Raw genomic sequence first — 27590 nt, 5'->3', positions numbered from 1 at the left:
AACCCCAAAGTGAAAATTGTTAACAGAGTTGTTTGGAAACTAGTTGTCAAATCCTTAACTGTTGCCTTAGAAATGAGAAGAAAGTTCAAAGACATTCTAAGGAAGGGAAGGATGTATTGTAGGGGAAGTGAGAAACCTACTGGGACACTCAGCACTATCACCAGAAGCTAAGGATTCAGAGGTCACCCCAAATTAGCAGTTTATGATGCAATAATGGTACCATTCTTGACAGCCCCCATTTCCATTAGCAACCAGCAGTTTCTAGCCAGTGGATATTCATGAGGTAAAGACTGATGGCTCAGCCACACAATTTCATGGGGTTCAATATGGGAAGCTTCTGAGTGCAACATACTCATCTACTAAACCAGGAAAACTGAGGCATAACATGGATGTGATACAGGGATGCCGTGGGACTGCCATTGTGAAGGTCAAATGAAATAATATATGTAAAATGCTTTGCAGAGTTAAGCAGCTTTATAAGTGCTAGCCATTATAATGATGATATGGAGAAATATGGGCAATTAATTAAGGTAGCATATGTACATTCAAGATTCAATACCTTGATGAGACAGAATCATTAGAGAGATAACTTAGTAGTGCTGGGGTAGAATATGGTACAGGAGAAAGAGGTGGATTCTGGAAGCACAAGACCTGAGGCTGGATCCCAGCTTTGCCTCTTACTACTAGTTTCACTTCGGATAAGTCATGAAACAGCGGTGGACCTCAGTTTCCTTATCTGTAAAATGAGGAGAATGGGCCACATGACCTCCAAAGTTTCTTCCATATTTCCTAGATCTAATAATCTTGGATTCCCTAAGTTCTTAATTATGTCCCAGGTGGAGAAGAGGCAGTCAGGAAGGCAAGTCTCCAATAGCTATCGGGAGCTGTCAGGCTCTTTCTCCTTAGAGAGAGAGATCTACCTTCTCTTTTAACTCTTAGCCCAAGGGGCTGGTTCAGCTCCTTTTAATCCTTTAAGTCTGGTTTTTATACTGACTGTTTCAGTGTCTTCTTCCAGTCCCTCATCCCAGTCTACTCACTCTGAGAAGACTCAGAAGGTTTCTTTTGACCTCTTGAGTCCCCATCATACCAACTATAAACCTCACGCTGAGATGGCAAAGGACCTGACAGACTGGTTTATTTATTGTCAGTTACTAGGCCCCTCCCCTCCCCATATAACTCTAATTTTTAAAAAAATTCTTTCCTTCCCTGGCCCACAGAATTCAAAGTCAGTGTCTCCCCTGCAATCTTGTGCCTTAAATTTTTTTTTGAAGTTTTGTTTTTGTTTTTGCTTTTACTAGTAAAGGAAAATAGGTGCCCTTTGTCTCACTATCCCCCTTACTTTCTTCCCTTGGACTCTATAGGGGAAAAAAAAAACAAAAAACAACTTGCACATAAGTGCTAGTAATAGGGGTGGGGAGTCAGCATTTAAAAGTCTGAGTAAGATCTAGCTACCTTTCAGGGCAAAATCAGGCCTTTCAGATCCTTTCTTCTTAGGCACTGAGGGAGGGGCTCTGGTTGACAGAGAATGGGATGGGGGGACACAGTTCAGGTGTGTAATGTTCAGAAGCTTTTCTTTCGCTTCCCTTTGCACATTAAGAAGGATCAGTTACAGGGGCTTCTTCATATCTTCTGTCTCTTATTCACTCCCAACTACCAGTGCCTTTGGGTCAGAAGAACAATCAAAAAGGGGAATCCCATCTGGGAGCCAATGACTGAAGTCCCCAGCATGTTTCCAGCAGCCCTTCATTTATGGGGTGCACATTAGACCCAGGTAAACTGGGCCCTGCCTCTGCAGCAGATACAAGAGAATCTTTATGATCAGGGAAATCCCAGAACCCCCACTTCCAACAGGGATTCTTCTCTGTCCATGTTAAAATAAAAAAGATGGGCCTTTGGGCTGAATGTTAGTTGACTGGGGGGGACGCCCTCTGAAAGCTTCCCTTTGAAATAAATCCCCAGTAACTTTTTGTCTTACTCTCATTTGCTTCTTTCTTCTGTCCTATTTTTCCAAGCACTACTCCCGTTAATTAAGCATTTTGATGAGCTGGACTCCTGTAAATTGAGGTTTCATTTTATTTTGATGGTGCTTTTAGTCTCTATTCACCTGGCATTTTCTTTTTGACTACAGTCACTAAGACATTACAGGAACACAATTTTTCTTTTCACTTTCAATGACACAATAGAAGGATATTATCTGAAGAGGGATTGCATTATAGGATGGAAACATCTCGTTCTAAAAAACAATAACTTTTGTCTAAATGGAATTTTGATGTAATTGGAATAGGGCCAGAGTGTAGCTGGCCCGCATGCTGTCCTTACTAAAGCCATTTGGGACATTTAATCCATTTCCCCACAAACGTAAATTCACTCTGGCCAAGTGAGGGAATTCGTCCTCCGATTCTAGCCACCCAAGCCTCCATTGTCCCCTACCCCATCTGTCGGGAAACTTTGCCTTCTGCCTTCTAGGTCTCCATCTTTGCATTTTTAGCAGTGATAAATCTGAAGAGTTAGCAAAATCTCCTGGGCTGGCAGCGTGCTAATCCTACTGTTAATCCCACTAACAATCACTGTACAGGATTTCCTCAATAAGACTCTTGTGCTGTCCACAATGTGACTATTTATTTGCAGAGTCACTTAACACTGACATTTGTGTGCTGGACACAAAGTGTTACCAGTAATTTCTTTCACTGTTTCTCTTCTGTAACCAAGAAAAGCAAAATAAAGTACAAATAACTCTGCTTATTCAAAAAGAAATCCGGAATTGTTCCCTAAACTTGCTTGGGGCAGCGGATATAGACTTTTGAGTGATCTGGAAAATATGAAAAGAACTTGGCTGGAGAACAAAAACAAAACTGATACATGATGATGATGGCGAAAGCAGAAGTAGACACTCAATAATAAAAATGAATCATAGTACAAGCAAACGCTGCTCTGCTTGACTTCGGGACGTGAAGCAGCAGACTTTCAGATGAGAATATCACCCTCTAGACTGTGGCCCCTCACCCCCATCTTGCAAGGAGAAAGGGACTTTGCTTCGAGGGCTAAATCTTGACTTGAGGTTGGCTGAAGTGTTTTTAGGAAAGGAAAGACTCGGAAGCCTTCTGCTCCTTGCTTGTTATTTCCCTGTTCCTTTGATTTCTGCTGCCCCCTTCCTAAATCCTTCTTTTTATTTTATTTTTTAAGCTTTTTATTTTCAAAACATAAGCATGGATCATTTTTCTACATTGACCCTTGCAAAACCTGGTGTTCCAAATTTTCTCCCCCTTCTTCTCACCTCCTCCCCTAAATGGCAAGTAATCCAATACATGTTAAACATGTTAAAATAGATGTTAAATCCAATGCATGTAAATATATTTTCACAATCATCATTCTGTACAAGAAAAATCAGATAAAAAAGGAAAAAAAATGAAAAAGAAAACAAAATGCAAGCAAACAACAAAAAGAATGAGAATGTTATGCTGTGATCCACAATCAGTTCCCACAGTCCTTTCTCTGGGTGTAGATGGCTCTCTCCATCACAAGATCATTGGAACTGATTGCCTTCTGATACAGCAGAGTTGGTTTCTTTACCCCTTCCCTCTCCCACTGTATCCAGAACCACCTCCAGTCATCCTGACCTAACCCTTGCCACTGGACCCACATGGCTCCAGAGGAGAAAGTGGGGCTGGTGACCTTGCACAGCTCTCCCTCCCTTAAATTCAACTCACTTGCTTTCCTGATGTCATGGTTCCCTCCAAAAATGAGGCACAAACACCAACTACCTCCCCACACTCATGCTTTCCTCTCCCACCTTAAAATTCTGGACCAAGCTGTCTCATCTTCAGCCTGTCTCCTCCTTCTCACTAAACCATGGTCCTCCCTTTTTTAAAAAAAAGGAGACAGGAAAAAGCCCAATGGATAATTATTTACTCAACGGACTTTTTCACTAGTTCCAATATCAGCACAGAGCCCCCAAAACCCCCAAACAACATTAGATTAGATTCCCCTGGGAAGGACATTTCACTCAGGGTTGCCAGCAAGGGAACCCCCAACATTCCAACAATTCCCTTTCTCAGAAGGTCTTACACGGCCTCCTACAGATTTTTTAGTGCCTCCTGTGATTTGGATTCTCCCTGGAAGAGAAACATACATTGGGGATGCTAATAGGAAATACCCTGACATCCCAGGGAGGCCCTATTTAACTTGCTAGAGACTCTCCAAGGGTGTGGATTCCCCTTGAAGGGACATATACTTGGGTTTCTGGAAAGACTACCTTCCTTCCAACAGGACCGATGCTGTCTGATAAGAGTGGAGTGAAAAGTTCAGTGCTTGTACCTCCATATCTTAGCTTTTTATCCCTTCCTATAACTTTACCTCATGTAAGGAGTCATGTAAGTAATTGTCTTCTCTTTCCAAGACATGCTGCTGAGGACATTTCCCTTCTCTGACTAAAAGGCCAGATTCTAGGACTCTCAAATCTGGGATTTCTTAAAAAGTACCCCCTTAACTTTGCCAAAGTAATTTTTCTTCTCTGGCTAGGAACCCAAATTCTAGGATCCTATCATCCAGCAATTATTCCCACCCCAAGATGCCCCATATTAAAATATCTATCTATCAATCTCTTTATTCATCCATCTCGCTAGCTAGTTCGCTATCAAGCTATCATCTATCCATCCATCTCATTAGCTAGTTCGCTATCAATCAATCAATCATCTATCTTTATCTCAGCACTATCTGTAGTAGGAAAGAACTGTCTATTCTTAGGGACAATGGCTGAGCACGTTATGTTATATAAATGTAATGGAATATTGTTGAACCATAAAAATTTCACAAAAAGAATTCAGGGAAATTCAGTAGGACTTGAATCATGTGAAACACGGCAAAATAAGCAGAAAATTTGGAGGAAGATAACACTTCCACTTAGTAGGATTTCCTGCTGGCCTTTGAAGGAAGCAGGATTTCAGCACGCAGAGGTGTGGAAGGAACATCATGGAGGATAGAATGCATGGGAGTGGGCTGGAGAATGAGGGAAATAAGGGGCAGCTGGGATTTCAGTTTCACCCTAACATACGGTACAGGAAGGAGTTTCCAGGAAATGAGCCTAGAAGGACAGTTGAAAGCAGACTGAAAAGGACCTTGAATGCCCTTCCAGGAAGGTCATACAGAGATACTGGGAACTCCCTGATGGCATCCGAACACGCAATATTTGACTTCTTGTGGGCTAGGTCAGTGAGAGCGGGGAGGGAAAGGACAGTTTGATGGGGAAAAGGGAGGAAAGGCATCGTTTTGGAGCAGAGCCATTTTAGTAGAGGATGAGCCAAGAAGGTGAACTCCAAGATGATGCTATAGGTGGACAGAGGGAGGATGGAAAGGAGAGAAAGGAAGCATGGGAGGTCGGAGCACGCTGGAGAGACCCTTTGCATGCTCCCCAAATTCATGCAACGTCTCATTTAATCACTACAACAACCTATAAGGTCCTTCATACGAGGATTATTTCCTTATTCTCCAGATGAGGAAACCGAGGGCTACAAAGGTTAAATGACTGACCAAGACCATAAGGAGCTGAGATTCAAACCAGGTCCCCTCATTCTAATGCTTCTTTTAGGGGAGACTACATATTGGGCAATCCAAGGCAGCTCAGTATGAGCTAATGCTCACGTGTTGGGAAGAGCTTTCCTAATTTTATTATTGCTGACTGCATGAAATGATCATTACAACAAGGCTTCACAATTTCTGTAATCTCAACATTGTTGGCATTTCCTTCATTGATTCAGATCACAGACTACTCATACACTGATTTATTATAGTATTTGTGCATTTCTTAACCATTTTACATGTATAAAAGTATACTTCTATTTTATATATAGAGATATATTCTACATATATCTTTATAGAGAAGTATATAAAATATACTTCGATTTCTATTGAAGTTCTTACCTTCAGATAGAAGAGTTCCTCTAACTCTTTTAACATTTGGTATGTAACATAATGGCATCCAAGCTCTCCTCCTATTATCTTTTCCTTTCCTTTGTCTACCTCCTTTTTAAATAGCTCATTAATTCTACTTTCTAGATACAAATCATCCTTGGTAATATGCTGCAAACTACTTAAACACACTGTCATGCATTATTTTCTACTGATTGACCTTGGGGTCCCTAGAAACTTTGATTCTTCTAAGAGAAGGATATTCCATGAGGTTCAGCTAAATAGGATCATCAGGAAAATTGATATTAAAGAGATAGACTTTTGGGAAAGGGAGAGCTTACTCTTCTTAAGAGTACAGTTTTCCAAATGCAATCCAGTCCTTTCTTCTCCTATTCAATACTGGCCCCCAGCTCATCATTTATCTTTGGTGTCTGTTCAAGATTACATATGGATGTAATAACTCAATGGGCTGCCCATCCAACTCACATTTATACAGATCTTTACATTTTACAAAATGATTTCCTTAAAGCAACTCTATGATGTACATAGGGCAACTTTTACTACCATTTCATAGAAAAAAAAAATCTGAGGTTCAGATGAAATGACTTGTCCAGCACTACATTAAGTGTTAGAGGCAGAGTTTGAACCCAGATGTCTTGAATCCAGATACAAGGTCTTTCTAGTACTTCTCATTGCTTCATTCAATCTTATTTTGATGTCTGGAATAATGCAACTCTTTTAGTCTTCTTGAGTCTACTATCTTTCATCCTGTGTATTCTTTATTTTGCTAACAAATAAAATCTCTTCTTTCTCTGCCCCTTGATCTTCCTCCACCTTCACATGCACGTATATTTCCAATATCATCTCATGTTTTTGCCTCTGTTGAGAAAGCCCACTCGCTTCCAAACTTCTCTACCCCCAGCTTTCTAATCTCATACAGAATCCAGATCAGAGAAGATTGTCCCTGCTGATATTTTACATAAAACTTGGCCAACAGTTAACTTTAAAAAAAAAAAAAAAAAAAGGAAAAAGAAAGTCAATTATGATAAGGAAATATGTTTTCTTTCCTAACTCTTAAGTACCCATTGTCAGACATCCGATCTTATGTCATACTGACCCAGAAAGAATTCATGTTCCCTTTTCATCTGTCTACCTTCTTCATTTTACTTGATGTATTAGTCTTCATGCCTGAGAAGAGTTCAAAGGGAGGGAAAGAGACAAGAAGAATCCTTTCTCTGAAAAAGATCTCTTTAGCTGTGTTAAGTATTATCCACCAAAAGGTTAACATACATACTTTTGAATCATCTTTATTAAAAAAAAATGAAGAAAATATGTACTCCACTTTCCCCAATCATTGTTTACTGGTGATCTTCCTCCTAATTCAGATTTGGTCGGCACTTGAGTGTAGGAGATGGCAGACTAGCACACACTTTGTTTAAATACAATTTGAGAATTCTTTTCTTCATTCATTTTTGTATGTCTTCTCTCTCTAGAGAGCAAGACTTCATTCTCTGAGTTCTTTGAATCTCTTGTGTTACTTACTATAAATAGAATAAAGCCCAAACTCTTGACATTCAAGACTCCATCATTTGGTTCCAATCTACCCACCTTTTTTTTCCAGACTATTCATCGGCTCCTTCCCTGCTGACTTGGAGTAAACTTGATTTCCTTAATGCACCCTGTGGATTCCTATCTCCATACCTTTGTTCGAGCCACACACTATTCCTAAAATGTCACCTTCTCCATTATTTCTATGTGTGAAGTTCCTACTTATCCATCACATTTATACAGATCTTTATGTTTTACAAAATGATTTTCTTCAAGTTAAAAAACTCTGTGACGTACATAGGACAGATTAAATATTCCCTCTTCCATGAAGCTTTCCTTAGTGATGAATCGAGAACTGATCTTTCTCTCCTTAAAACTCTCATAGCATTTTTACCTCTTTTATGTGTTTTCACACTCTCCTTTTTAATGATATTTATTTGTGAACATATCTTATTCTTCCTCATCTAAAAGGTAAGGACTATCATATTACCTTGGTTAATATGCAAGGAATTTCACAATGCTCTACACATAGGATTAAGTCCTGTTGGATTCAATTAATTCGCCCTCTTCCCTCTGTCTCTGTCTCTCTTTGTCTCTCTCTCTCTCTCTCCCTCCCTCTTTTTTTCCCTTCTCTCTCCCTCTTTTTTTTTTTGGACAGGAGTAGTAAGGAAACAACAACTTAAGACCCCATCAAACAGCCAAAATGATTTATAACACACCATCCCCACACTAAGCTGTGATCTCTGAAGCTCTGGGCTAGAACTCTTTACATTTCATAAATGTTACGTTTAAAAATATTTTTGAAATACTTGATTCTTGGCTTCTCCTCGATTCAAAAACAGGAAGCCCGTGTAGTCACTAAGCTCTGTTTATTCACTCCCTGCTCTCCCCCTTCACCCCTTAACTCCAAACTGGAATCCACCATTACTAGTTTCTAATTATGATCTTTTTGTGCAATGAGGTTTGACAGGACTTTTTTTTTAATAGTTTCCTGCCTTAGTAGGAGACATCCTGTTATTCTTAATAATACTTTATGCTACCTAAGTATTACGGTGTCTCAGATTCAAATAGACAGGGACACTAAATGGTAGATGTATTTATTCCCTTTGTTTTTTGGGAAAGAAGTGATTCACACAAACCCTTTTGAAGTTGTTTTGAACAGGATCTTCAGCTCTCTCACATCAACATGATCCCTTTTTGGCCTCTGGAGCTTTCTCCCCTGGCGTGGCTCGTGCATATTTTGTTCTCACCACTTTTACTTTGAATACAGACTAAAATAATGCCGATAGTGATGACACTACTTGAGTATGTACTTGATGATACTTTCTAGTGTTTAATTTTGGTAAATAATTAAAAATTACATAGCAAATTTATATTTAGAAACACAGAAAGCTACATGGTCCGTGCTTGCATCAACTTAGCTAAAATTCTGTTGACAAAGCAGGATGGAGGTAAACCCCAAAAGCTTGTTGTAGCAATTTATCCTAAGTTGACTGGCATTTATAATGATGACACAAAACTTGGCTCTTCATAGTTGCAGGCAATGAATAATTGCACACAAAGCAGTTGGAGAATGGCAACTGATGGCTCCTGGAAGAGCTACCAGAACATCCGAGTAATTAGCTCTCAAATTATGGGCCTTCATGGAGTAGTTTGAGATGGGGTCACCTAAGACTCTCTGGTGATTTCAACACTACAATTTTTAGGGACTTCAAGGATAGAAAACAGGAGGATTCTGAGTACCTGTCAGCCTGTCTTCATCTTTCTAGAGTGTATCTTATACTATTTTGGGTTCCTTGAAAAGATGTCATTTATTTTTTTTTAAATTAAAAATTTAACACAACTCTGAGATACAACCTCACACTTATTAGAGTGGCTCATATGACAATAAAGGAAAATATTAGATATTAGAGGGGATGTGGGAAAACTGGGACACTGGTACATTGTTGGTGGAGTTGTAAACTGATCCAATCATTCTGGAAAGCAATATGGAACTGTGCCCAAAGGATTATAAAACTATGCATACCCTTTGATAGAGGATTACTACTGCTAGGTCTTTATCCCAAAGACAGCCAAAAAAGGGGAAAGGGTCTTTTTATACAAAAATATTTATAGCAGTTCTTTTTGTGGTGGCTAAGAATTGAAAACCAAAGAGATGCCCATTAATGGGGGAATGACTGAACGAATTATGGTATATGATTGTAATGGAATATTATTCTGCTCTAAGAAATGGCAAGTAGGATAATTTCATAAAAAATCTGGAAATATTTACATGAACCGATGCATGCTAAAGTGAACAGAACCAGGAGAACGTTGTACACAGCAACAGCAATATTGTTCAAGGAAGCATTGTGAATGACTTAGCTGTTCTCAGCAATACAGTGACCAAAGACAATTCCAAAGGACTAAGGATGAAGCATATAACCCACCTCTAAAAAAAAAACTGATGCTGATTGAATCTGCCTGCTATTGTTTATGTTCTTTCATTTTTTAAAATTTAAATCTTCTTGTACAAAATGATCAGTATGGGATGTTTTACATAATTGTACACGTATAACCTATATCTGATTGCTTACTATTTCAGGGAGAGGGGAGGAGAGGGAAAAAGGGAGGGAAGAATAGAATTTGGAACTTAAAACTCTAAATAAAAATGTTTAATTATTTTATTTTTTTCAACGAACAGAAAATATTTTCTCTTCCACTTGTTTCTTTCTTCACTGAAAAAAGAAAAATAGAGCCTTTGCAACAAATATCTCTCTATATACATATATGTAGTTAAATGAAAATATTTCTGTATTGTCCATGACAAAAATGGCATGTTATTTTGCATCTCGAATCCATCATCTATCATCACTTTGTCAGAAAGTGAGATGCTGTTGTTATTCTGTAAATTATTCTCCTAGTTCTGTTTACTTTACTATATATCTTTTCATACAAATCTTCCCAGGTTTCTCTGAAATCATCCCTTTTATTATTTCTTAAAGCATAGTATTCCATTGCATATACCATATTCTCCTAGTTGTTTACTTCACTATATATCATTTCATACAAATCTCAGATTTCTCTGAAATCATTCCTTTTGTTATTTCTCAAAGCATACTATTTCATTGCATATACCATAATTTGTTCAGCTATTCTCCAGTTGATGGACATCTCCTTTATTTCTATTTCTTCAACACCATAAATCTTGGAAATGAGATCTTTGTCAGAAAATCTTATTGCAAAGATTTTTCCCTCCCAGGTAATTGTTTCCCTTCTAATTTTAGCTGATTAGCTGAATTTGTTCAATTTGTGTGTGTGTGTGTGTGTAATCAAGATTGTCCATTTTAGATTCTATGATCCTTTTTATCCCTTGTTTGGTCATGAAGTTTTCCTCTATCCATAGTTTAGAAAGGTAAACATTTCTTTCTTGCTCCTCTACTGTCTTTATGATGTGAGAAGGGTGTCATTTTAGCCAATCTTCACAAGAAAATTTACTTCTCTGTCTTTTTACTTCTGGCTATCATATTGTATAATTCAAAAATCAGAACATGTGCTCTGGGGAAGGAGATGCTTTATTTTTAAAAAATTAAAATCTGCCTTCAGTCTCTCGCACCTTCCCTGTTCTCCCTTCTGCCCTCAATGAAAAAAAAATGTATGTCTTTAGCAAAACTATACAAAAATTATAGTTTCTTTTTTTTGAAATTAGGATTGTTCCAGAAATTCTAGAATATAATATTGCTATACTGATATTCCTCCTGGTTGTGGTAGGACCAATGATAGGTTATCCATTCAGGGATAAGGGTAAAAAATAAACAAACCAAAGAGGACAAGTGGGTGAAACTTTTCTTTGTCAGCTGTCCAAATCAATCCATTTAGGACTCGATGTGCCTAAAATGTTACTGTACTGTTAGGTCCAGATTGCTTCAGATATAGAGGATGAGAAGTCCTTCATCTAACTCTGTGCAAATGTACAAACAGCAAGTTTTGAGATCATGTAAAAGTTTATGATCAGACATCTAGAGCCCATCATTTAAAGATTTTAAAAATTAGATCTATAATTTTCCTCGATCCCTTACTTTCTAAAAATCTATATTCTGATACAATATTAGCACGAGTCTTTGAATAAGTCTCTGGGAACATTAAAAAATATTTGAAAGTGGGAGGGAAAGGCAACAAGACAGTAATTAAACAGTTTTTTTCAGGACAATTTTTGTGATTTATTAGCAGAAAGAATTCAGAGGGGCAGCTTGGCTATAGTGTATTGTTTTTAAGAGATGCACGGGCAGACCATTGATTGGTTAGGTCATTGGTGTCCCACAAACTGATGTATGGATGCTGGTATTTTCATAGTCAGGATGATGAAGTGGGATACCCAGTAAAAACACTTGTATCTCTAGGAAACATGGAGAAGAGAAGGGAAGTAGGGATGGTGGAATAGTGATTGTGTTCTTAGCTCTTGCTGTTCCCTCAAGGCCTGATCAGCTTTATCTATATTCTTCAAAAAAAACAAACAAACAAACAAAAAAAAAAACAAAACTTAATAAGGATATGTAAGTTGTGTATTGGGCTATTGTTCCTGGTTTTTAGCATGGCTGCCAATTTATCCCATAATCATCCATTTAAAAAGTCCTCTATACCAAAGAAAGTATTAATCTAGTACAGTACTAAAAGGTACTAAAAGGTTAGGAAAGTTGATTACTTCCAGGCCCTGAAAAGGGGTAGTTAGGTAGCCCAGGAGATAGAAAACTATACTTGGAATCAAGAAAACTTGAATTCAAAACCATCCTCAGATACTTCCTCAGTTTCCTCAGTTGTAAAATGAGGATAATGGTAGTTCCTAACTCCCTGGGTTGTCTTCAGGATCAAATGAGATATTTTTTGTAAAAGGGAATAGTGATTCAGAGTGGCACCTAAGTATATGACTCTAAATGCTAACTATTATATATATATATATACATTATAATTAATATGATTTATATGACATAACGTAGAAGAAATCTCATTTAAAAAGAGCCATGGGGGGCAGCTAAGTGATGCAGTGGATAGAGCACCAGCCCTGAAGTCAGGAGGATGTGAGTTCAAATTTGGCCTCAGAAACTTAACACTTCTTAGCTGTGTGATCTTGGGCAAGTCACTTAACCCCAGTTACCTCAGCAAAAAAAAAAAAAAAAAAAAGCAATGAGCAAGATTTGCCTTCAAGGAAATATAAAAGAAGTTTCAACAACTACTCCAAAAAGAACCAACAGATATTACATAAATTAGTTAATAATTGAACCTTTGTAATGTCTCCTTCATCTACCCCTTCCTCTATATTCCAACTCCCACTATCCTGATGAAGGATAATCATTGATCTGGACTAGTACAACATCTAACAGTCTTCCTATTTCTTCTCTGTCTCTTTGTTTCTTCGTCTCTGACAGAGTGCTTCCTTCCATAACAAACCAGTCATTTTATCTCTTGCTCAGAACTCTTCAGTGGTTTCCTCTTGCCTTGCTTTTCAGGCTTTCTACAATCTGACTTTTTCCTGCCTTTCTAGCCTTATCTCATACTACTCTCTTCTACATTCTCCATGCAGTCATCTTCATCGCCCCCCAATCCCCCTTTCCCCCTTTCTGTCTTTGTACTTTATTGTTCCCAGAAAGTCTTCTCTGTCCCTGTTGAATTCCTACCCATTCTTAAAAAGCCAATTAATTTGTCATTTGCTACACAGTCTTCCCGATCACCCTAATTAGTAATGAGCTTCCAACTTTGACCTTACAGAGCATTTGGTTGGTACCTCTCATTTATTTACATTATTTGTGTCATATGGCATCAAAGCTCCTCCCTTCTCCCAGGGCAGATAACAGGACTCTTTTGGTGTATTGAGAGAAGGGATTTCCATCATTAGAAGTCCCCTATACCAAAGAAAGTATTAATCCAGTCCAGAAAAGATCATATAAACCTACTAGAATGTAAACTTCTGGAGGGCAGGGATCACGTCTTAGCTAAACTTTGCATCTCCCCAGCAGTTTACATGGTGCTCTGAGCCAGGAAATATTGACTGATATTGGATTGATTTTAACTAGTTAAAACCAGGCGTGAAGGGAATTCAATTATCTTAAAATATTTAAAATTAATTCTGTCATGAAATACTTTGGGGTTTAGGATTTATGGACAAAAGACATAAATATTTGTCCGAAAAGCCAGCAAATGTAGAATCCTGGATTGTGAACTACATTAGGACAAGTGTCTTATGGAATAAGGTAGCTAACCCAGAGTTCAAAGCTAAGCTTTTTGACCCCAAGTTCAATGCCAGGGAAACATTATAGTGAAAAATTTGACTTGGGTTTAAATCCTGGTTCTGTTACATGCTTTCTTGCTTAGTTTCTCCCTCCTTCTCTTTTTTCCCCTCCATCACTCTTTTTCTTCTCTCTCTCTCTCTCTCTCTCTCTCTCTCTCTCTCTCTCTTTCTTTCTCTCTCTCTCTCTCTTTTTTCTTTTTCCTCTTGAGTCTGGTAAGTCTGGGTTCCAGGAGCATCAGTTTCACCAAGAAGGGACTAACTAATCTAAAAACAGCTCTTTCTGGCTCAAAATCTATGGCCATCTTTCCATTTCATCCTCTTGCCCCCAAATATTTTCTACACCTGCCAATATCAGTGTCTGAAATTCTCATCATTCTTTATCCCTGTGTTTTATAATATTGAAGGCAGTTGCTAAAATGCAAGAATTTTTTGGGAGGAAAAGATTCACCAATTCAGGGATCATTTTGGTTTTTACTTCTGTGTCCTTAGCCTTGATTCTCACGGGTGCTGGAGATATAAAGACAAAAAGGGAACCCAGCGCCTGCCTTTAGGGGACTTCAATCACTGAAAAGAAGTTATATCAATGATCTTACAGAAGAAATTAAGGGAAGAACATACAAGTGGACAGATTAACTATGAAGCTTGTCTATCAGGTTATTGATGTAGGGCTCATTGAGCATATACATATAATTTGACTGTAGTAAATGATCTATTAATTGGGCCCAGGACTAAATGGAAAGAGGCAACAAGGATTAGCCTTGGGAAATGGCAAAGCTCTTTGAATGATCCCAAGTATCTTCTTGAAAGAAAAGCTCACAGTTTTTTTTTTTAATTTATTTTTTAGCTTTTTATTTTCAAGAGCTATGAATAGTTCAGTAAAACCTTATGGTCCAAATTTTTTTGTCCCTCCCTTCCCCCACCCCCTTCCTTAGATAGTAAATAATCCAATATATGTTAGACATGTGTAATTCTTGTAAACATATTTCCACATTTATCATGCTGCCCAAGAAGTATCAGATCAAAAAGGAAAGAAAATGAAGCTCATAGTTTTACCAATAGTATTCTTCCAATGGTATTGTAGGCCTGAGCTCTGCCACGCTGTAATCTCTGAAGTCATGAAGTTGAGGAACACCCCAAGGCCAAAGAAAAGATGTATGATGGGCTAGAGCAGCCAGCCACACTTTACCAAAAAAAAAAAAAGGAATTATGAAGGAGAAGTGGTCTAAAGGATGTCATCAAAGAAATGTATAATTTTAAAAAGAAGAAGATAAAATGAGGAAGGCTCCCAGCATATTGAGTAGACCCCTGTTATGATCTTCTGGGAGGATATCAACAAGATATAAATAGGATGGGCAGAGCTGTGATTTTTACATTACTGGAGAAAGTAGTCACAACACAAAAAAAAGATCTATTGGATTATCTAAATCCTTGACCTCTTTGCCCATCATAGCACATGATAAATGCTTAGTGAATTAAGTACTAACATTCTAGCTTAGATTAATCATCAGATCATAGATTTATAGCTTATAAGCCATCAGATCCCACCTCATCATTTTTCAGTTCAGGAAACTGAGATTAAGAGAGGCTATGTGCTGTGACCAGAATCGCCGAACTGGTCCTCCAATTTCTTAGTAAAGTTAGGGTTCTGATGAAATGAGAAGAAAGGAAAAGATTCAAAGACTCTCCCTTTGGGGAGCCACTACAGCAGGGGTCCCCGAGCAGCTGAAGAGTAGAGAACACCGAGGCTGTAAGAGAATTAGAAAGGAAAGGAACTCTGACATCCTTTATCAACTTCCTGATTTGGCCCAACAGCAATTCTGAATCAGGCCATTTTTGTGCCTCAGCTTTTTAATGAGACTTTTCACATTTGAGGTAAGACTCTTCTCCCTTCTCGCTGCTTGCCAGCTACCTCTTCTCCAAGAGGCAAAGGATCCAACTGCAGTAAAGATCCTTTTTAAAAATTTCCTCTTACTGACAAGAATATTCCCAGCAAATTCTCATAGACAAAATAAAAACAGAAAGGAAGAACAATTTTTTAAAATTTAGTTTATGTTAGAATTATCACGTGATTTTCTTACAGCCCGCTGCCCAATTCCTTTAAATTTCTTCTGATTTCATTTGGAGCCCGCAGATTTATGCCTAATTCACCTGGCACTTCACTAATTCACATAAGTGTTCAGTAATAGAGACAGTAGGAGAAATTCTAAGCCACTTATTAGCTATGTGACAATGGACAAAGCTCAGTATCCCTCTGGGGCTCAGTTTCCACAGCTGTAAAATGAGAGCCGGCTTTTAGAGCTCTTTTCTTTTAAATGATCTAACTTTTCAGAAAACTCAAACTGTTATTGATTAGGAATTATTAACTCATGTTTCTGTAGTCTTGTAAGATTCACAAAGTGCTTTTCCCATCACATAGATGAGGAAACTGAGGCTGAAGGAGGTGAGTGAAAATGCTAGATTACATTATTCTAAGGGCTTGGGTTCAAAGGTATGAAACACTAGACTGGGAACTCCTAGAGGGTAAGGGCCATAGTTCACTGTGTAGTAAATACAAGTTGGAATTGAAACTTTCTTCTCCTGACTCTACAAGCCAGTGCCCTTTCTACTCTACATTACAGTTTCTCAAAACTTTGTTTAATGCCAAATATCGAGGTGCTGCAAAGCTAATGAAGATGGCAAAAAATTTACAGAAAACAGAAACATTTTGAAGTAAAATTCAAAATAGAATGCTTTCTGTGCATAGGCTACAGGGAAGAAAGTATTCTAGATACAAGAAAGTCATACTCAGAACCTCAGAGAGGAAACCACTGACCAAATTCATTGATAGTCAATGTAAGATAATTCTTGATGATCTAATTTCTTATGTTTTTCTCAGGTTCATTGTAAACATATTTTTAAAGTTATAATTTAAAAATTATATTTTACATATATATATTACAAATTCCATAATGACTCCTCAGGCTTTTTAAATTTGTTACTTTATATTAAATGTGTCAAATTATGAAGAACCTTGACAAAAATGAGAAAATACATATAAAATAAATAACTTAGATCTTAAAAATCACAACAAAAATTTAGAAATAAGCCAAAGAATTTGGATTATTAGTTACACATTAAAAACTCAGCTTTTATTTTTCCTTAATGCATTTTTTCTAAAGATTTTGGGCTGCAGAGAGAAGACTATGGGAACCTAATGTGGACCAAATCATAGCATTTTCACTCTTTTTTAGTTTACTAATTTAGAGTGAATTTTCACTCTTTTTGTTGTTTGCTTGTATTTTGTTTTCTTACTCCTTTTTCCTTGTTGATCTGATTTTTCTTATGCAACAAGAAAATTTTATAAATATGTATGCACATATTGGATTGAATGTATATTTTAATATGTTTAACATATATTGGGTTACTTGCCATCTAGGGGAGGGAGTGGGGGGAAGAGAAGGAAAATTTGGAACACAAGGTTTTGCAAGGGTCAATGTTGAAAAATTACCCATGCATGTTTTATATATAAAAAGCTTTAATAAAAAAAAAAAGAAAAAAAAAAGATTGTGAGATGAAGGCTTGAAAAAACTGTATGAAAATAAGGAACTAAATTTTAAATTCAAGTAATTTAAAATTAAAATATTAATTTAATATAATCAATTTAAATTTGTGGTATTGATATTGTATTAAATGATATAATTAAAATGATATTGTAATTATAAGAAAAAGGAAGAACAAATAATGAAAGTCTGCATGGAGCATCAGTGAGTTTTTAAACTGTTGATTAAAACAACACACATGAAGCCTGGAGAATCTGAAATGGACTCACAAGCTAGATTCCTCATGTGTGTGGTCAACACTCAGAATAAGAGACAAAGTGAAAAGGAGAACTGGGGGGAACTCACCAAGCTAGGAGTGATAGCAAAGGGAGACAAACCAACATTCTCTTGCTGAAATTACAACCAGATTGTCTCAGAAAAGCAAGAAACCAGAAAAAATAAACACATGTGGCTGAATTACTTTCAGGACCGTACCTGAAAAAAGATGTCTGGGCGCCAATCGGAAAACAGGAGAAATTGCTAATTGTATATTTCAAGATGGAGCAATCTGTAGGAAACATGATTCAAAAAACCAAAACCAATAAAAACCAGAAGGAACCCTGACCAGATTCAGGAACCTTCGAAGACGACTGGCCCGCTTGCATTCTCTAGGTATATGGTAGGAATATGGAAATCATTGATCTGAGCTGTTGGAGACAGAAAACAAGTAGCAATCCAGAAAGAAAGGGAATGAGAGAGTTTAAGGCAAATTCATTTGGGAGATCAGGGAATTGAGGAATGTAAAAGCAAGCAGAAGAAATGATAGGCTCGCCAAGGAGAATTTGGAGAGAGGAACACAAATGTGTTTAAATGAGACATGTGTCAGCCACACTTATATTTTCAATTACTAAAGAAAATGCTGCTCACTGTTTATGAATGTCCAAGTCACCTGCAGCAAATTCTGGAAAAAAATACTCCCCCCTCCATGGAATGAGAACGGACATATGGTACTATACGTGGAAAGTACCAGCCAAGAGAGTCTGAAAAGGAGCCAGATCCAATCAAAGAGAAACATTTGAGAATTGTGCAAAACTGGAAAAAATCCACTCTGTTCGGCAGGGCGCTAGTCCAACTGAAGCATCCACTTCTTTACATTCTGGGGCGCAAAGTACTCGCTAACTCCTTTTACAAGAAGGGTAAATCTTACTTTAAAAGGCTACAAAGTTAGATGGCACAGTAGTTAAGAAATAGCAAAAAAAAAGGTTTATAAATAAAGGACTTAAAGTAAGGATACAAATCTTTCTAGAATGATTCCTATTTCTATAAAGTCTAAAAAAAATAGGGAATGAAACTTTTAAACCAAGGTTAACTCCTCTCCTTGCTTAAACATTCTATGCCTTTTTTCCAGAAGATCGCCCCTTCTGCCATCTTTACTCTCTCACTAGTCTGCAGTCACTCCCTGTCTACTGGCTGCTGTCCTACTGCTTACAAACATGTTCATGACTCCCCATCTTCAAAAAACCAATCCTAATTTAACTGGTCCTTCCCCAAACTCACCTCCTTTTTATGGCTAAACTCCTCCAGCATGCTATCTACAGAAAACTTTCATTTCCTTTCTTTTCTCTTTCTTTAACTTCTTAGCTCTGCCCTCAGGCTTCTGACCTCCCCACTCAGTTGAAACAGTTCTCTCCAAAATTTTCAAAGATCTCTTAATTCTTAGATCCACTGATCTTTTCTCAATCTATCTCCCTTCTGATTCTCTGCAGTCTTCAACAGCATTACCCCCTTCACTATCATATTCTCTGTGCTCTCTCCTGCTTCTTCTCCTTCTCAGATTTATTCTTTCTCAGTCTCATTACATCCAGGTAATAACCATTAAGCAGGGCTATCCCCCAAGATCCTCTTCTTTTCTTCCTCTGTACTATTTTAATTAGTGATCTCATCAAATCCTGATGGATTCAATATTTATTTAGCTCAGATCTCCAGTCTTTCATGTCCAACTGCCTATTGGACATCTTGAACCAGATATCTTAAACTCAAGACATCTTAAACTTAATATGTCCCAACGTGAACTCATTATCTTTCTCCCCAAACACTCTCCTATTCCTAATGTTCCTATTACTACTGAGGGCAGTCCCAGTCATCTGAGCTTATAACCTAAGTGTCATCCTTGACTTCTCACTCTTTCCCAACTTCCCCATTCCCATCCAATACGTTGTCATGTCCTATTGATTCTACCTTCATAATATCCCATAGATAATATAGATATATCCTATAGGTAATATATATGTATATATATACACATACACACACCTATCTATATACACACACATATATTTCTGTGTCTATTTGCATATACACATAGACTCCCTTCTCTCTTTCTGACAGAATCCCTACCACGTTGTGGTCCCTCATTATCTCAGGCTGCATTTATTACAGCCCGATGTTTGGTCTCCTTGACTCAAGTCATTTCTCATACCCATCCATTTTCTACTTAGTTATCAAACTCATCTCTCCACTCGCCCTTTCCATAACCTCCATTGGCTCCCTTATCACCTCCAGGACCAAATACAAAATTTGCCTGGCATTCAAAACCCATTCTAAACTGGTCCCCTCCTACCTTTTCAGTCTTCCTACACCTTATGTCCCCCAGGCATTGTGCTGTGACTCTGGGCTCCTTGCTGTTCTTGGCACAAGACAATCCTCCCAGAATGTGGAGCCTGTTCACTATCTCATGCCTAGAATTCTCTTCGTCCTCATCACCAGCCTCTCTGCCTTCCTTCAAGTCCTAACAAAAATCCCACTTTCTACAAGAATCCTTTTCCAATCCCCCTTAATGCTAGGATCTTCCCTCTGTAGATTATTCCCAATTTATCCTCTTTGTCTCTTGTCCAGACACAACTGTTTGAACAGTTGTCTCTCATACTGGACCATGAGCTTCTTCAGAGTCCGGATGGTTTATTGATTTATTTATTTTTGCCTTTCTTTGTATCTCCAGAGCTTAGCAGATTGCCCCGGCATATCTTATGAGCTTAATAAATGTTTGCTGACTCCCGGATTGATAAAGACTAAATAAGCACTTGAAATCAGAGATTTTTTAAACTATCCAAGTCAAATAGCCTGTACACAATTGACTATTTCGCCTACACTGTGCATCTACAATCCTGCTGAACGAGGAGAAATAACAATAACAGCTCGGTGAGTCAGTCAATTAAATATAATGCTTTAAAGTATACAAAACCTTCCACCACTCTTCTCAGCTGCGGCTTCTTTCCCATAGGTGGATCCTCTTCTATTGGTAGGTTCTTCTATGAACTTTGATTTCTGAGGAAGGACCCAGATCAGCTAATCTTCAGTCTTAGGCTCAAGTAGCTTAAATCTCCACTAAAACTTCTGGGATACTCTGCAAGGAGCTTTAAGGATTACAAATCCTTAACCAATATTAGCTCATTTGATCCTCACGATAACCCTGGAAATTAGGTGCTATTATTGTCCCCATTTTACAGACAATGAAACTGTCATGGAAGTGCCTTGCCCAGGGTATTTCAAGTAGCAGATGTCTATGGCTGTGATTGGACTCAGTTCTTCCTAATTCCAGGTGTAGCCCCTTATCCTGGCTACTACTATTCAGAACTGAGACTCACACTCAAGTTTTTTGCCTCCCATTCCAGAACTCTTTCTCTTATACCACACTGCTTCAGAATGATGATTGTGGACACTGAGAACATCCTGAAAACACTTCTGAATTATCATGAATTCATTCTCATCATGAAAATTAAACAATGTGGTTTTAATTTTAAATGCATTTTATGTTCTCAGTTTTGGAAGATTGGTTATTGCTAGTATCAAACACTTCTGAATTATCATGAATTCATCCTCATCATGAAAATTAAACAATGTGGTTTTAATTTTAATTTTATGTTCTAAGTTTTGGAAGATTGGTTATTGCTAGTATCAAATAATGGAGTGTTAAAAGACCCCTGGAAAGTAGTTTTGACATGGTCCAGTCTAACTCCTCCTTTTCTTCCATAATTTTTTAAAATTCTGAACTTAACACTGAATAAAATGGGAATTCCCATACATATAAGAACAGAAAAAATATTGTACCCAACGCTGAAGATCTCTAGCAAGTACAACTTGTTTTTCTTTTTAAGTTTATAAATAGTCTAACGAGTAGATTTTAAAATGGCCTTGCTTTCCTGTGCTTCTTTCTGGCCATTTTTCTTCTCTTTCTAAAAAGATACTTTACACCACCTCACAGCGATCAGATTGGCTAATAAGACAGAAAAGGAAAGTGATGAATGTTTGAGAAGATGTGGGAAAATAGGGACACTAAAGCATTGTTGATGGAGTTGTGAACTGATCCAACCATTCTGCAGAATAATTTGGAATTATGCCCCAAAGGCTATAAAACTGTGCAGATTTTTTGACCTAGCATTACTAAGTCTGTGTCCCAAAAATATCAGAAGAAAGAGAAAAAAAGGATCCACGTGTATGAAAATACTTATAGCAGCTCTTTCTTTGGTGGCAAAGAACTGGAAATTGAGGGGGTGTGCATCAATTGGGGGATGCTTAAAATGCTGTGGTATATAGTTGTAATAGAGTAAGAAATGATGAGCAGAATGACTTCAGAAAAACCTGGGAAGACTTCTCTGAACTGATGCTGAGTGAAGTGATCAGATCCAGGCAAACATTGTACTCAGTAACAGCAACATTGTATGATGATCCACTATGATTAACTTAGCTCTTCTCAGCAATGCAACAATCCCAGACAATTCTAAAAGACTCATGATGGAAAAATGTTATCCATATCCAGAGAAAAAAATTATAGAGTCTGAATGCAGATTGAAGCTACTATTTCTATTTTCTTTACTTTTTCATAGTTTTCCCCCTATTTATTCTGTTTCTTCTTATAGAACATGACTAATACGGAAATGTCTTTTATATGATTGAACATATATAACTTACATCAAATTGCTTCCCTCTTAGGGAGAAGGGAGAGGAGGAAGGAAGGGAGACAATTTGGAATTTAAAATTTTATTTTAAAAAATGAATGTTGAAAATTGTCTTAATATGTAATTGGAAAAAATACCATTTAAAATTTTTTAATTTAAAAAAAATTAAAAGATCCCTCAATATAACCCCCCCCTTTTTTTTTCTTTTTTGTTACACTATCTCTAGTCATTCTTATCTTCCATTATCCTATTGATGGGAAAAAAGGACAAAAACAAAGACCTTGTAATGAATATGCATGGTTAAGCACAACATATCCCCACACATGTGCCTCCAACATGCATTCTGCATCTTGAATTTATCACTATCATTTTTGTCTTCTCCCTCTGTTCTGACATGATGGCCCTGGGAGCCGGTATTGCCTGGATAGGAAGGAAGAAAAGAAATGGCACCAAAAAAGAAAGAGAAGTAACCTGAAATAGTATGTAGGAGAATGCTGAAGACAAGAGGACAGATTTTGCCTCGATGGGTAGAATATTTACAAAAGCTTCTGGGATCTCCCTTCTAGTGTGTCTGCAGATCTATCAGAACCTCAAAGCAATGGACACATCTCAGCACTAACTACAAGGGACGGGACAGGACGGGAATTGTTAGGGAATGGAGGAGAGAGCCGAGAATGTGTTGACCGGCTCCAAGGCATACAGCCCAGGCAGTCTCACTCTGAGTAAGGAAGCAGCATCAGGGGAAGCAGCCGCAGGGATGAGGAGACTCAGAAGATGACTGCCAAGAAACCTGATAGCATCCTAGGACTGAGAAGCAGCTTTGGAGGCAGAGGATGGAGATTACAGGCTACGGGGGCGGACAAGAGTGGAAGCAGCAGGAGAGTCCTTGCTGAGGAAGCAAGGGAGGCAGAGCCAAGAATTAGCAAAGGCGCAGCTTGTTGCCAGGAGACAGAACCCAGAAGTGGCAGCTTTTCCAGTTTTGATCCATGGCAGATGCCTGAGGCTGAAACCTGCTCTCACCTTGGAGTGTGAGCTCTCTCTCCTTTCCAGTGGCCCTTGGATCTATGGGAAATTTTACTAATTCATGTATGGAGTCTGTGAGAATAATCCTATAATATGTTTTCTTCCTTTTGCCTTTCCAATGAAAAATTTAATGTTTCACCTGTGGTTTTTCTCTGGTTCTGGTAGATCAGACAATAGATGGGAGCTCAAGAAATATTTCTCAATCAACATGTGATTCCAGAGTTGAATAGGATAGCACTTGCAGTTCTATATTTTAATGAAAAATAGATGAGTAAAAAATCATAATTGTCCACTATTTCTATAAATTGATTCAGCCCAGCTACTCTTTCTCATTTGGACTTTGGAGTAAGTATCATCCATCATTCCCTTTTAACTCACTACCTTTAACATCTGAGGACATTTAGGTGGTACATTGGGTAGAGCTCTGGACCCGGAGTCAGCAAGATCTAAGATATTTCTTCACTGTGTGATTCTAGATAAACCACTTAATCTCTGCCTACCCCAATTTCCTCACTGTAAAATGGGGATAATAATAGCACCTACCTCCCAGGGTTATTTTGAGGATCCCAATAGCACGGTGCTTGGCACATAGTGGGTACTTGATAAGTGCTTGTTCTTTTCCCTTCCCTTGTATTTATTAATCATGGTTAATTTTTGTGATGGTGTATGTTTAATACATAAACATTACTGAAGCTTTACCGTTTACACGCAGAATACTGGGATGATTGTTGTAACAGAAGGGAGGTATAAAAGAAGCAAAAAACCTTTAAAGGGGAGTCACTGAGTGACGTATGAAGACAATATTTTTATTAAATGACATGGATGTTCAATGCTATGATAGAGATGAAGTACACAAGTCAAGAGGGAAATTTCTATGAACTATTTTGGGAGATGAAACCCACTTAGGCACCCATTCAGTGTGGTACTCCAGCTTTTAGGAATATAAGAACAATGGTAGAACTTCCAGGAAGGAAATTCCAGTTGGGATCTCTTAGTCTTTGTTTAATACTTCAAGAATAATATTTCCATACGAGTGGTTTTCTTTATATTCCTATGTGCATTTTTAAAAATGTATTTTTAAAAACATTCTGAGAAGGGATGGTCTTCTCCAAACTATCAAAGAGTTTTATTACTCACAAAAATTTAAGGATCATTGCCCTACTACTCTCTTCAACATTGAGATGATTCAAACCAATTCCAATTGTTCAGTGACAAAGAGAGCCATCTATACCCGGAGAGAGAACTATGGAAACAGAGTGTGGATCACAACACAGAATTCTCACTCTCTCTGTTCTTATTTGCTTAGATTTTGTTTTCTTTCTCAGCTTTTATTTTTCCTTCTTGATCCGATTTTTCTTGTGTAGCAAGATAACTGAATACTATGCATGCATATATTGGGTTTAACATATTTAATGTTGTAATATAGGAAAGCTGTTGGAATACATGGGAGCCACCTGACAATGGCTACTGGAGATCCAACCCAGACCTGCAGAATGGATCTCCACATGTGAGAGGATGATACAAGGAGACTGAGGGGCCGTTGCTGTTCTCTGACCTCTCTGACTGAGAGGCCCTTGTGATGTCTGACCTCTCTGCTCTTCCCTCTGCCTCCAATTTATCTCATTCCCAGTCCACAACACCTGTGTCAGCAAAGGCTGCCCTGCAACGCCTTCGGATGCTATGATCCGCAGCTGTGGAGGCTCTCGGAGAATTGACCTACCCCTTAACAATTTAACATGTATTGAACTACTTGCCATCCAGGGGAAGAGGTGGGAGGAAGGAGGGGAAAAGTTGGAACAGAAGTGTTTGCAAGGGTCAGTGTTGAAAAATTACCCATGTGTATATCTTGTAAATAAAAAGCTATAATAAAAAATTTTTTTAAAAAGAATCATTGCCCTAGAAATCATCTTACTCAAATGTCATTTACAGTTAATTGATATATGAAGAAGGGATTAAAATGATTATATTTGGTTCCAGGTGTGTACTCAACCTCAATGGGTAAAATCCCAGGGAAGCAGATTTGGATCCAACATAGCAGAAGGGAGGAACAACATAGGGAAGGAGCTCCTTACAGTTAGAACTGTCTAATTCTAATTGCCTTGCTTCTGAAGTCCTTAACTTCCTGTCATAGTGACTAACCAACTGGCAGGAAGGTTCAGGAAGGGATTTCTACAAGGGGCAAAAGGCTGAACCATCTAACCTTTAAAATGCCCTTGAATTCTAAGGTTCATTTTATGACTGAAGGCCGTGCCCTTTCACTGGGCAGAAGGGCGCAGCGAGTGGAATACACCGAAGGGCTAGTTGAGATCTGCTCCACGTAGGGTGGAAAAGGTCACACACCAGAATGATTTTCAGAGAAGTAGGAGCCAGGAAGGGGATGTTAGAGGGATGTGAGAGGAGGGAGGGAGGAGGAGAGTACCTTTAAACAATTTTTTCTCGGGAATAATTCTAACTGATATTGAAACCGACAAAGTACATTACATGTATTATCTCCTTTTGATTCTAATGATAATCAGTGAAGTAGATACTACAGGCAGTTGTTCATTTTACATTCTCAAAGAGCATCAATGACATCACAAAGGTGATGTCTAATTTTTCCAGCGAGTTGGATTTGAATGAGATAAAACAGTACAAAGTCTTCAGCTTTCAGGCAGATTCTCCATTTCTGAGTCATCCGAACCCAGAGTTAAGATAAAGGTTAAATGTTGAGCCACAGAGGCCTGCTCTTGGCCATTCATTGAAAGCCAGAATAATTTGGATTTAAAGGCATAGACAAGTAGCTCTTTTAAAAACACAAAGGACTTTTAAAATGAAGCTGATGGCAGTTAGAGGCATCTGGTGCTGGTGGAGAGGGTGCCATTTTCCTGAATTCAAATCTGATTTCAGACACTTATTAGATGTGTGACTCTAAGTATGTTACTTAACCTTGACTCAGTTTCCTCATCTGTATAATAAATACAGAAGGAAATCACAAACCATCCGGGTATCCCTGCCAAGAAAACCTCAGATGAGGAGACAATTGAACAACAACTGGCAGCTTTAATCCCCATTTGGCAGGTAAGGGATTTAGGATTCAAGGAAGATTTGCCCAAGATCACATGAAAACCAGTAGGAGTGAGTTTCAAAGTTAGGATGCCGGACTCCAAATTCACTGCTTTGTTCCTTCTACTAGTTTGCCCTTTTCTGTGTCCTCAGTATATTATCCGGTACATAGTAAGTACTCAATAAATTCTTGTTAAATTCAGTCTTTTCTTTGGCTCTCCTCCAGGCAGGAATCAGTCTCCCTTGGAGAGGTGGTCAAGATTCCCGACACATCGCTCTCCACTACATTATCTACATGGCTAATAGACAGCTGCTTGCAAGAAGATAGAACTTTTACAATATGTGATAATAAAAAAAAGTGGGCCCTGAAGCTCATTTTAATCTTTGCCTCCCACTGAACTGGCCCATGAAACAAGCAACGCTCATTTTAAATTATATATATATCCACTAAAGGCAAAAAAGAACCTTAGAAAACATCTCATGCTGGGGGCCGTCATTTTGGACTCCTTGCAAGTCTGGTGAAGCCTTAAGATCCCTTCTCAGTTAGTGTTCTTAAATGTATAAAATAAAAACACTGGATTGCAAAGAAAACCAATTATACTGAAATATAGTTATCAAAATATCTATCTTTTAAAGGTTTACAGCCTCCCCCTCTCCCAAACTAAGAATCCCTGGTCAGGTATCCCTTCATTTGTAGATGTAAATATTCTGAGGCTCAGACACCTTGATTTATTCAGAATGACCTGGACAAATCACTGGGGGAGCTGAGATGATATTCTTGTACTTAACCATTCTTCCACATAGAAATTATGTAAAATGGAAATAGAAATTATATAAAAATATAGATAGAAATTATATAAAAATTATATATAGAATCACAGAATTTTTAGATATAATTTCTGTATACACAGAATAATCCTGTGTGTGTATATGTATAAGTATATACATAAGTATATACAGAGAGAATAATTATATATAGAATCACAGAATGGGAGAGATGGGAGGGAGCTGGGAAGCCATCTAAGCCAATTCATTCTTGCCTAAATGGAGACATTATTCTTTCATATGAACTCTAATACTGAACGCTCTATTGGAGAACAAAGCCTGGCAGAATGAGGCTCCTGGGTCAGCAGGTCTTGATCCTAAGGATGACATTAATCCTTACCCCACAAGTACTATACAGGTAGTACACTACTGGGGCAGGAGTTAAACTCCAAAGCTTTAGCAGAAGGATAGACAAGGTGGCCAGGGGGGTTTTGTGTATCTAAAAATGGCTCACAACTCATGCTAGACTACAGGGTTTCTGTGGGTAGAAACCACTTTGTCTTCCACTTTCTA

The 27590-nt window shown here is 38.0% G+C and overlaps 1 protein-coding gene and 1 long non-coding RNA gene across 2 annotated transcripts in view; one reads left to right on the top strand and one right to left on the bottom strand.

Moving 5' to 3' along the window:
• The window catches only part of RBPJ (recombination signal binding protein for immunoglobulin kappa J region), a 192664-nt gene that overhangs the window by 136524 nt on the left and 28550 nt on the right, over positions 1-27590 (bottom strand). The window lies entirely within an intron of this gene.
• Positions 296-26696, top strand: LOC116420156. Its single transcript, XR_004230433.1, has 2 exons — positions 296-427; positions 26479-26696. It is a non-coding gene; the product is annotated as an uncharacterized LOC116420156 (long non-coding RNA).

Source organism: Sarcophilus harrisii, chromosome 6 (assembly GCF_902635505.1).
Source record: "Sarcophilus harrisii chromosome 6, mSarHar1.11, whole genome shotgun sequence".
NCBI classification, from domain to species: domain Eukaryota; kingdom Metazoa; phylum Chordata; class Mammalia; order Dasyuromorphia; family Dasyuridae; genus Sarcophilus; species Sarcophilus harrisii.
The sequence above is the reverse complement of the archived record's forward strand: the minus strand, read 5'-3'. Positions and strand labels throughout refer to the sequence as shown.